The following is an 11744-nucleotide window of genomic DNA, read 5'->3' as shown; positions in this document are numbered from 1 at the left end:
GCCTGCCCCCCGCTGCCCCCGAGGGTCCCAGGTCAAGGGCTGGGGTTCAGTCCCTTCACCCTCACACAATGCACTTCCCAGGGCATCTGAGCTCCCCCGGGAACATGGGGGCTTCTAAGGAACAGAATGCTGTAAGAGACAGGCTATAAACGGGAAAGCTCATATCAGACAAAGCAAGAACACTGCTTGACTATATTACCTGACACCGAAAGGTTGTGGGTTCGACTCCCGGTCAGGGCACACACCTAGTTTGAAGGAAACGAACATAAGCAGGAAAAGGAAGATAAAAAGTTATAATTCCTGGAGCCAGAAGCATCCTAGCGCTTTTGGTGAGAGGAGAGGGGAGAGGGTGAGCACTGAATACAGCGTGAAGCGGCTCTTCCCGGAGTGACCTCATCTGGGGGGAAAAAGGAGGAGGAAGGAGCATGTTCACAGCACAGGACGGGGGGGCCCCGCTGGGAGGAACTCAGCCTCGGTGCCTGGCCCAGCCCTGCTGAAGGGGCAACGGGCCTAAGGGAAGGGGGCGGCCGAGAGCGGAGCCCCTGGGAGGAGCTGCGGGACCACGGGGCTGCTGCCTCCCCTGGGCCCCTGGCTTCCCCGAATGCTCTGTGCCTCCTCTGAATGCCTCTGCGCCATTGGACCAGGAGGAGGTGTGTGTCAGCTCGCATTTCCCGTTGATCGGGAGGAGAGTCACGAATGTGCCTTTGAGGCAGGAAAGCCTCGTTTGCATCGCACCGCGTGGTGTGCGGAGAGCCGGGAGTGAGACGCCGCGTGAGCTGCCTGCCGGATTTGCAGCCCCGGGAACCGCGCTGGGAGTCCCGCTCCTTCTTGTATGCCGCGGGAGGCCCCGAAGCAGCGTGGCAGGGGCCGGAAAGGCCTGCGTGGGATGGAAAGGAGCCGTGGCCGAGGGGGCCAGTCCCGCTGTAAAGCTCAGAGCTCGGGCAGAAGCCGCCGCACCCGCAGCCGGGCCCCCGCCCCGGCTCTGGGGGAGGCGACCCTCCGGCGGGAGGGCTGTCGGTGTCCCCATCTTACAGACGGGGACACCGAGGCTCAGAGCCCCTTCTCAGAGAAGGCCACCCGTTAGTGTTAGTGGGGATCTAAGTCCGTCAGAACCCCGGGGTAGCTGACGAAGCCCAGGCGCTGGTGTTTACGTGGTTCTCGATTCAATTCCGTGGAACCCTGCGAGGACTGCCCCCTGCTCTCCCTTCTCCGCTGTCGGGAGGCCTGCCGTGTGCCCGAGGCTCAAGTTCTCTGGAGATGAAAGCTCTGCTCCTCGCTGAACACGAGCGTGTGCATGTCGGCTCTGGCTGGGAGCTCAGTTGGTTAGAGTGCGGTGGTGACAGGCCACGGTTCCCGGGTCAATTCCTGGTCAGGGCACAGGCAAGAAGAAACAAAGGAAAAAAAAAGGAGAAAAAAAAGAAGAGAGAGAGAGAGAGAAAGAGAGAGGAGAGAGAGGAGGAGAGAAAGAGAGGAGAGGGAGGAGAGAGAGAGAGAGAGAGAGAGAAGCGAGGAGAGAGAGAGGAGGAGAGAGAGAGAGAGAGAGAGAGTAGAGAAGAGAGAGAGAGAGAGAGAAGAGAGAGAGAAGAGAGAGAGAGAGAGCGAGAGAAGAGAAGAGAGAAGAGAGCAGAGAGAAGAGAGAAGAGAGAGAGCGAGAGAGAGAGAGAGAGCGCTAGAGAGAGATATACGAGAGAGCGAGAGAGAGAGAGCAGAGAGAGCGAGAGAAGAGAGGAGGAGAGAGAGAGAGAGAGAGCGAGAGAGAGAGAGGAGAGAGAGAGCGCGAGAGAGAGAGAGAGAAGAGGCAGAGAGAGAGTAGCGAGAGAGAGAGAAAGAGAGAGAGGAAGATGACTCGAGAGAGAGAGAGCGAAGAGATAGAGAGAGTGAGAGAGAGAGAGCGGAGAGCGAAGCGGAGAGCGAGAGAGAGAGAGAGCAGTAGAGAGAGAGCGAGAGCGATGAGAGAGGAGAGAGAGCGCGAGAGAGAGAGAAAGAGGAGAGAAGAGAGAGAGAGAGAGGAGAGAGAGAGATGAGAGAAGAGCGAGAGAGAGATAGAGAGCGAGAGAGAAGCGAGAGAGAGCGAGAGAGAGAGAGAGAGAGAGCGAGAGAGAGAGAGAGATAGAGAGAGAGCGAGAGCAAGAGAGAGAGTGAGAGAAGCATGATAAGAGAGAGAGCGAGATAGAGAGCGAGAGAGAAGAGACGAAGAGAGGAGCGAGGAAGATAGAGGGAGAGAGAGCTTCTCTATAGCAGAGCGCCTATCGATCTACGAGATCGCTTCTCTCTCTCTCTATCTCTATCCTCTTCTCTCTCTCTCTCTCTCCTCTATCTCTCTCTCTCTCTCTCTCTCTCTCTCTCTCTCTCTTCTCTCTCTCCTCTCTCTCTCTCTTCTCTCCTCTCTCTCTCTCTCTCTCTCTCTCTCTCTCTCTCTCTCTCTCTCTCTCTTCCCTTGTCTCTCAAATCAATAAATAAAAAATGAAGACGTGGACATCGTTGGTGGGCATCTCTTTTGTTTCTTAAAGTCCAGAACAGCATGGGACCTTCCAGTGGCCGTGCCTTCAGCTTTGTTCTGCTCTCCAGGATGTTGGGTCACCCCCTACTTACCTTGGATGCTATGGCTGCTCTTTCTGCCAACCAGCTGGCCCAGAGGAAAAACCTTGCATGTTTTGGGCGCTGCTTTATTAACAACTTTTTTTTTTTTTTAACAACTATGAAGTATAACAGATATCCAAAAGAGTGCGATGCATATGTCTTTCTACGGGGTAAAGAATAATAAGAAAATGAATGTCTGTGCCTTGTCCACGCAGATGGAAGTCTAGAGGATGTCCAGGAGCTTAGAAATCCCCCAATATCCCTTCCTCATCCCACCCCCCGTTCTTCCCCACGACACACCCATGTCTGTATCGTTAGGCAGGATGTTATTTCGCTCTGCCTGGTTCTGCACAGCATATCACAGGCGCATATAACGAGCATGCTTCCTTGGCTTGCTTCTCTCCTCGGTGTTCTGTGACTGGGAGGCGTTCTGCTGATGCACCTGGCTGAACGTCATGGCTTCCTTTTCACGGCTGCATCCTATTCTACTCCACGACTACCCGTAATTTACCTACTCATTCTAGTCTTGACTTGTGTTGATTCAAGTGCCATTTTGTTTCTTTCTTTGTTTCACAAACAATACTGGGTCATTGGATAGGCACAGGCTCAACTTCTCTAAATGATGCCCAATTGTTGCCCAGCTGGCGGGGCTCAGGGTTTGAGCATTGACCTATGAGCCAGGAGGTCACGGTTCCATTCCTGGTCAGAGCACATGCCCCGGCTGCAGGCTGGATCCCCAGTGTGGGGCATACAGGGGGCAGCAGATCAATGATTCTCTTTCATCATTGATGTTTCTATCTCTCTCCCTTTCTTCTTTTCGGAAATAAAAATATATTTTTAAAAATGCCAAGTTGAGGGGAAGAGATCAACCGAAGGACTTGTATACATGTATATAAGCCAAACCAATGGACATGGACATCAGGGGGATGGGAGCATGAGTTTGTGTGTGTGGGGGAAGGATGGGGGTTAATGGGGGGGATGAGGACACATTTGTAATACCTTAACTAATAATAAAAAAAAAAATAAAAAATTAAAAAAAAAATGCCAAGTTGTTTTCCAAAGTGGTTGCACCAATTTATACTTCCACTAGCAGTATAAATTGGTTGCTCACACACTCTCCCCGCCTGGAATTGACCCTGCAACCAAGGTATCTGAGTTACGTGCCCTTGATGGGAATTGAATCTGGGACCCTTCAGTCCACGGGCTGATGTTCTATACTTCCACTACTCACAACGCTTGGCATTGTCTGATTTTCAGATTTTTTCTGTCACTGTAGTGGGTGCGAAATAGTAGCTTGTGATTTGTTTGCATTTCCTTGATTACTTATGGAGTTGGCCACCTCTTCATGTTTATGGACATTTGTGGTTCCTTTTCTGCGAACTTCCTGCTCCTGACTTTTGCCTGTTTCCGCCTCCCGCTTGCCCCCTTGGCTCGCTTGACTTTGTAAGTACAGGAGTTGTAGCTCACTTCTCACTTGCAAAAAAATATGGCACAAAAAGTCTTCATTTTAATAGACCCAAATTTGTCAATCATGGTTTGAGCGTTTGGAGGCCTGTTTAAGAAATATTTTCTATTGTCTTCTGGAAATGTCGCACTTTTTTTTTTTTACATTTATGTTTTGAATCCGATCAGGATTAATTTTGTGTGTCATTGTTTCAATGCTACTCATTGAATGGTCCATTCTTTTTCCAACTGATTTGTAAGGCCAGCTCTTTAGTAAATCAAGTTTCTGTAAATGTGTGAGTCTGTCAGCTCTCTGTTGTGTCCCATTGTTCAATTGTCTACCTCTCCCTGCACGAGGGTACGTTGCCTTAATGACTAGTTTTCTGAGAAACATTTTTAATTTATGGTAAGTCTTTCCACCTTTTTCTGCTTCAGAAGTGTCAAGGCTTCTTTTTGTTTCTTTTTAAAAATCAGTTTTACAGCCCGTGTGTCAATTTCCACAAAAAAAAACCTATTTGGATTTTGATGGGCAGTGATTAAATTTGTAGATTAGCTTGAGGGAGAAGAAACATATTTACAATCCTGAACATGAATATTTCCCCATTTTGTTTACTGTCCTTTAATACTATTTTATCATTTTCTCTGTAAAGCTTTAATATGCCTTTTGTTAGTTTATTGCTAGATGTTAATATTTTTGCATGCTATAATAAATGGTTTCACTTTTTAGCTTCTTATTGATAGAGTATAGAAATGTAATTAATTTTTATCTATTGAATTTGTATCCAGTAACTATAGTCTCATTAATTCTAATATTTTTCTTCAGAGGCTTTCGGGTAAACAAGCAGACAATCATATCAGTTGCAAATAATGACAAAATTTTCTTCCTTTTGGGTCCTTTGCCTCCTGTTTTTCTACCCTCATTGCACTGTGAGGGCCTCCATTGCAGAGGTGGTAATAGCAGGCATCTGGATTTCGCCATTAAGGATGTTTTAGGAAGATGGTATTTTGTAGATGCCACTTATTGGGTTAAGGAAGTTCCCTTTTGCATTAATTTTCTATTACTGCATAACAATTACCACAAATTTAATGGCAAAAAACAACACACATCTATTATCTTGATTTCCAGGGGTCAGAAATGTGGACACAGCTCAGCGGGGTCATTGGCTCAGTCTCACAAGGGCGCGTGGAGGCTCCATTAGAGAGGGGTCTTTTTTCCCAAGGTCATTCATTGTTGACAGAATCCATTTCCTTGCAGCTGTGCGACCGAGGGCCCTGACTTCTTACTGGCTTCCCTCAGCCCCTAGAAGCTGCCCACAATTCCCTGTCTTGTGACCTTCTCCAAAGGCTGTTCACAACGTGTCTGTTTGCTTTTTTTGTTTGTTTGTTTTTGTTTTGTTAACACTCACCCTTTTCCACTGATTTGTAGAGAGAGTGGAGGGGGGGGGGGAGGAGGAGAGAGAGAGAGAGAGAGAAACATTGGTTGCTCACACACTCTCCCCGCCTGGAATTGAGCCTGCAACCAAGGTATCTGAGTTACGTGCCCTTGATGGGAAGTGAATCTGGGACCCTTCAGTCCACGGGCTGATGTTCTATCCGCTGAGCAAAACTGGCTAGGGCTCTGTTTGCTTCTTCAAAGTCAGCCAAAGACTCCAGTCCACTAAGAGAATCTTCTATAACAAAACCTAACGAAGGAAATGACATCTCCTCACCTTGGCCATATTCTGTCGGCTGGAAGCAGGTTGCAGGTTCTGCCCGCACTCAAGCCAGAGCGGTAGACAAAGACTGAATTTTTGGGCGATTCCATCCCACTCTCTACGCCTAGCTGGCTCAGTTTTCTTTTTTTAAAAAAATTAGCTAATGCTGAATTAATTAATCTTTAAAAAAAATCTATTATTAAATGAATTTTCTCCTTTGAGAAAACGTTAACTCATCATTTGTTTTTTAACTTCCAAAGGAATTTTTGTTACAGTTTTTTTGTTTCACTGATTTTTAGTCTATATTGCTGTGTAGTCAGAGAATGTTGTTTGTACGGCACCAGTCCTTTAAAACGTGCTGAATTGGCTTCGTGGCCCATTAAGTGGTCAATTTTTATGAATGTTCTGTGTACTTGGAAAAAATGTGCAGTATAAATTTTGTGATGATTAATTACGTTATTCCCATTTTTGTCCTTTTGTATTTTTTGGCCTGCTTTATCTTAATCAGAAAGCCGTGCTAAAACTGCCTACTATACTCGTGGGTTTGTCTGTGTTTTCTTGTAGTTCCATGGATGTTCTTGTGTTTTAAACTTTTAAATGTCAGAACTGCTGAGTGGGATTTACTGTTCATGCGGCGGCTCCTCTAGGACAGCACCCATGGGCCCCGAGGTTTGCTTCCTCTCCCTGGGGACCCTATGCTGCCTGTGGCAGAAAGCCCGCCTCCAAATGGCTTCACTAGAAAGCACAGTTACTGGCTCAGGTCATTAGATTCGGTGGCTCCAAGGACGTCACCAAGGCCCCCATTTCTTTCTTCCTCTCCCCTCTGATTTCTGTGGTCTTGGCTTCAACCTCATGTTCTGCATGGCGGCCTCCTGTCAGCTCCTCCCTCTCCCCTCATGAAACAAAATGGTCGCATCAGCTTCTGACAAAGTCCTTACCCAGAGCTTCCCGGGGGAGACCCCCTTTTCTGGTAGCTGCTGCCCACGCCCTGGGCTCTGGAACTCATTTGCTCGTGTTGGCCCGATGGGGGCCACGTGTCCACGGTTGAGGGTGACAGGGTTCTCTAAGTGGCTGAGGCCTGCCATGAACCACCCTCGGTCCTCAAGTAGGATCAGTCCTCCCCCAATGCAGAGTGGAGGTGGGGGAGCGGGAACTCACCCAATGAAAACCGCGCACTGTTGCCTGGGAATGGGAGGGATGGATGCTGCGGGGGTGACAAGGAAATGCCCTCTGTAGCGTTCTCTCACTATATTCTCCAAGGGGGCACGGAGGCTGTCAGGCGTTCAGACAAAGCTAGATGATCATGTTCTCATTCAAACCCAAGCTCAACAGGGTCCTCAGCTCACAAGTTTGTGAGTCAAGTAAACATCGCATTGTCATTCTTAGAAAAAATCCTTTAGGAAATCCGACGTGTAAACCAGAATTCCTACATTCCAGAGCTCTGAGTGAGCCCTGGATCTGCCTTCGCATTCCAAGCGGTGGGAGGTGAAGAGGGTGTTGGAAGAAAGGGCAGCTGAGTCACGGTGCACAGAAGACCTGACATCTCCTGGATCAGTGAGTGGCTGGGGTGTGGGTGCCCCGTTGCTGAACGCGTTCTTTCTTGAGAAAGACTTGATTGCTTTCAGCGACACCCCACTGCTGAAGTGGGAGGCAGAGCGGGTTTGGAAAGGAGCTTTACCGAAGGAGAGAGGAAATGGCCTGTGGGCAGCGCTAACACTTGTGCTTTCCACCTTTGCTTCTCCAGGGGGCAGGGCTGCATCTTAAGACATGCTACTGAGTGCGACTTGTCCCCAGAAAACATAAAGTGAACATTTCAAACTCATGCTACAGAAAAGAAAAAAAGACGGAGCTAATGTTGGCGGATCTTTATGTACTATTTTCAGTCGTGACTGAAATAAAGGTTAATAACCTTGACCACCATTAGCATAATCCACGGTAATGCTGGCTATAAAATTGCATTGTTTTAATAATGTAATTTAATGTTTCCTAACCAGTGGGTTTTGTGTGATTTTTTTGGGTAGATTTGCAAGCTCTAAATTCTTTAAACTAAAAGGCAGGTAAATTTGAAAATGATCAATGCCTCTGGAATATAAAATACATGGCCCATTAATTTAGCCTTTTACAATATGCATATCTTTGTTTTCAGTGAGAGATTGATGAGTTGTGTGTGTGTACCTGTGTGTGTGTACCTGTGTGTGTACCTGTGTGTGTACCTGTGTGTGTGTACCTGTGTGTGTGTACCTGTGTGTGAGTGTACCCGTGTGTGTACCTGTGTGTGTACCTGTGTGTGTGTACCTGTGTGTGTACCTGTGTGTGTACCTGTGTGTGTGTACCTGTGTGTGTACCTGTGTGTGTGTGTACCTGTGTGTGTACCTGTGTGTGTGTGTACCTGTGTGTGTGTACCTGTGTGTGTGTACCTGTGTGTGAGTGTACCCGTGTGTGTACCTGTGTGTGTACCTGTGTGTGTGTACCTGTGTGTGTACCTGTGTGTGTGTACCTGTGTGTGTACCTGTGTGTGTGTACATGTGTGTGTGTACCTGTGTGTACCTGTGTGTGTACGTGTACCTGTGTGTGTGCCTGTGTGTGTGTGTACCTGTGTGTGTGTGTACCTGTGTGTGTACCTGTGTGTGTACGTGTACCTGTGTGAGTATGTGTACCTGTGTGTGTACCTGTGTGTGTACCTGTGTGTGTACCTGTGTGTGTGTACCTGTGTGTGTACCTGTGTGTGTGTACCTGTGTGTGTGTACCTGTGTGTGTACCTGTGTGTGTGTACCTGTGTGTGTACGTGTACCTGTGTGTGTGTGCCTGTGTGTGTGTACCTGTGTGTATGTACCTGTGTGTGTGTGTACCTGTGTGTGTACCTGTGTGTACCTGTGTGTGTGTACCTGTGTGTGTGTGTACCTGTGTGTGTGTACCTGTGTGTGTACGTGTGTGTGTGTACCTGTGTGTGTGTGTGTACCTGTGTGTGTGTACCTGTGTGTGTGTGTACCTGTTGTGTACCTGTGTGTGTGTGTACCTGTGTGTGTGTGTATGTACCTGTGTGTGTGTACCTGTGTGTGTGTGTACCTGTGTGTGTGTGTGTACCTGTGTGTGTGTGTGTGTACCTGTGTGTGTGTGTGTGTACCTGTGTGTGAGTGGGGAAGCAGGGGCCCTTATTTTTAACGTTTGCTAAGTCTATGAATCTGGGAAGGACATGGCGAGGCTCCGGGCAGGCCTCAGCTTCCACACCAGCACAGGAGGGTTCTCAACACGGCGTGGCCACGCTCCATCCCGTTTCTGCTCTAATTCTCTCCTTGGTTTTGGGCAAATCCCTTCCCCGGGCCGTCCATTGCCGGTGTGTAAGTAAGGGACATGACATACAAAAGGGCGTTCCCCCAGAGGCCGGGAAGGCTCATGCCCTGAGTGGCGGGATTTCCGCCTGAACTGCGGCGGGAGTCTCACTCAGAGGGCCCGGAGCTTAGCAGGAGCATTCAGTTCAGATGACCGGACCCGCCTTTGAGCTCTAATGCCCTGCTTTGCCAGCGACCCCCGCCTTGCATAATGCAACCACGGGCGAGTGTTCTTGAAGACTGAAGGCAACATTTCGTTTCACGGTTCAATATCGTGAGACAAAGATCAATGCATAGCCTGGCAGGTTACCCTAGCGGTTTCGGTGGCAGGTTCAGTGAGACACCTGCCAGCAAGGACGGGTTTGATCTTCACGTTTGCCGCCTAATGGGATAGGTCGGGGTGGCCCTCCCCGTCCTGGCCCGGAGCAGAGGCCAAGGAAAGACGCTGAGCCCAGACAGAGCGGTGCCAGGGAAAGGCAGGAGGCTGCGGCTGCGGCGCAGAGAAATACCGAATGAATAATGACCTGGCAGCGTGGTTTGCCAATAAGTGTGGAGCCGGAATGCCAATCAGCACAGGTTCCTGGGGCCAGAACTGAAGAGAAACGAGGGCAAGATGAAAAGAAATGGAGCTTCAAGCAAATCGCCATCTTTACAAAAACCTTGTTCCCCTCCCCTTGCCTCTCCCTTCTCTCACCACTCCTCGCCAACTCAGGGGAGGGTAAATATGTTGGGGAGCACTTGCCAGGCTGGGAGCTGGGGGGCTCCCCTCAGCAAGCTCAGGATCTGTGCTCAGCTCGGGGTGCCCCTAGAACTCCCGGGGGGGCTTCAGGACCATGCCCGGGGCCACCTCGCCTCTCCCTGCCGAGTCTCCAGGGGTTGAGGGCACTGGCTTGGGTGTTTTCAAAAGCTTCCAGGCTGATTCTAGGGTGAAGCCAAGGCTGAGGGCCTCTGCTCAGATGAATGAAACGACAGCAGTGTTCAACTGCCTGGCCCGTGATGCGAGTGTGGCTGCGAGTTTGCCTTCTCACACATCGGCGTGTCTGTACCTTCCTGCGATGAGCAGCTGCTCACCTTAGGAACGGCTCTCACTTTCTCTCTAGGTTGTCAAAACTGAGTTCGGGATTAAACCCGATCATGTGTCCGTGTGTCGACCTGGCCAGTCTCCTGAGCCAGCTGCCATCAGTCCCAGGGCATTCTGGCCTTGCTAAGGAGGTCCCTGTGCCCAGGGGCCTCTGTTTCCAGTCTCGGTTAAGATGTCATCCTTTCAAGATTCTTGTTTGCACAACTGTAGACACAGAGAAGGAAGGAGCTCGAAGCCGCTTGCATTTTTGGTTTGGGGTTTGAGTCAGTTCCCTTCTTGGATGCCAACCTAGTGGCGAAGGCCCTACACTCAGCCCACCCTCGGGGCACCTCCCACACTTTTCACAGAGAAGGCGCGGTCTCCCCCCCAGACCTCAGGACCAGCCAGCCAGCCAGCCCAGCACCCGCATTCCCAACACCCCAAGCCTGGGTCTCGACCACACGTGGTCAACACAGTCTCAGCCTTACTCGCCCAAAGGTGACCAGCAATAGGAGCTGAGCCACCACGTTTCTCTTCACTCTTGAAATGTGCTGAGGACATCGGTTGAATTTTCTCTGGCTCAGTCCTCCCATTTGAATAATGGGAACAACACTGTCCTTCACCTCACGGGGTGACAACTACCTTATCGACAGTGGAGGCACTTGGGTGAAAGCTATAGCTTATAAGCACTAAGTATTATTATTTAGCAACCACTGAGTTGGTAAATGTATCCATTCATATCGATTTTTTGGAAGAGAGCTTTAAGGCGTGAACAGCAGCAGACATGTAGCTAGATATATTTTCGAAAATATTTTTGTGTCTACTAACTTAGAAAATGTCCCAAATATTAGATATTGTTTCTGAAAGCACCTAAATTGTATTCTTCTTCAAATTATTATTATTATTATTTCTAGAGCTACAGAAAAATCCTTCATGAAAAGTGAGGGTATGGGGACTTTAATTCAGGGGACTTGATGTCCCTCCCCTTGGCCAGGAATGTGGCTGCAGCCATGGGGTCAGCTGGGGAGACCTGTTGACTTTCTGGTCCCCTCTGACACCTTGCAGTGTCTCTTCTGATTGACACTGTGAATGGGCATTGCCGCTTGGGCAGGGAGGGAAGGTTGAGTTGGTTCAAAGCACGCCTCCTCTAGCTTCCTGAGCAGAGCTAGGGGGAAACCTGGCGACTCCCCCTTCTAACCAGAGGGGTTGGTCCCTTACAAGCTGTCACCACAGAAAGAGAAGACCTTTGGCTAACAGAGAGCCCGACTGATGCAGGCGACTGTATTGCTGTGGAAAGGCAGGGTGCAGGAGCCCAGCAAGCTCACTGGGGCCCCCTGCTGGTCACTAGTCCTCCTGGGTGCGCTAGTGAAAAGAAGCAATGCTTACAGCTGATGGAAACCCCATTCCCTTGAATTTAGTCTGCCTCCTGCTGACAAAACCATGCGCAGCATGGAAAGGGAGGGAAGGCCCTTCTGATGCTGATGTATGAAAGCAATCGCTCACTAGACTGAACAAAATTTCTGCGGTTGCGTTAGGGGGACCACAAAAACGGATTCTGATGAAATTACCAAGCCACTGTGACCACTTTTGTTTATGCGCTCCCGCCAAGGGGAATCAGAGTTGCTGAAACAGAAAAAA

The sequence above is a fragment of the Myotis myotis genome, unplaced genomic scaffold, assembly GCF_014108235.1.
Source record: "Myotis myotis isolate mMyoMyo1 unplaced genomic scaffold, mMyoMyo1.p scaffold_m19_p_18, whole genome shotgun sequence".
NCBI lineage: Eukaryota > Metazoa > Chordata > Mammalia > Chiroptera > Vespertilionidae > Myotis > Myotis myotis.
Note: the sequence above shows the minus strand (reverse complement) of the source record.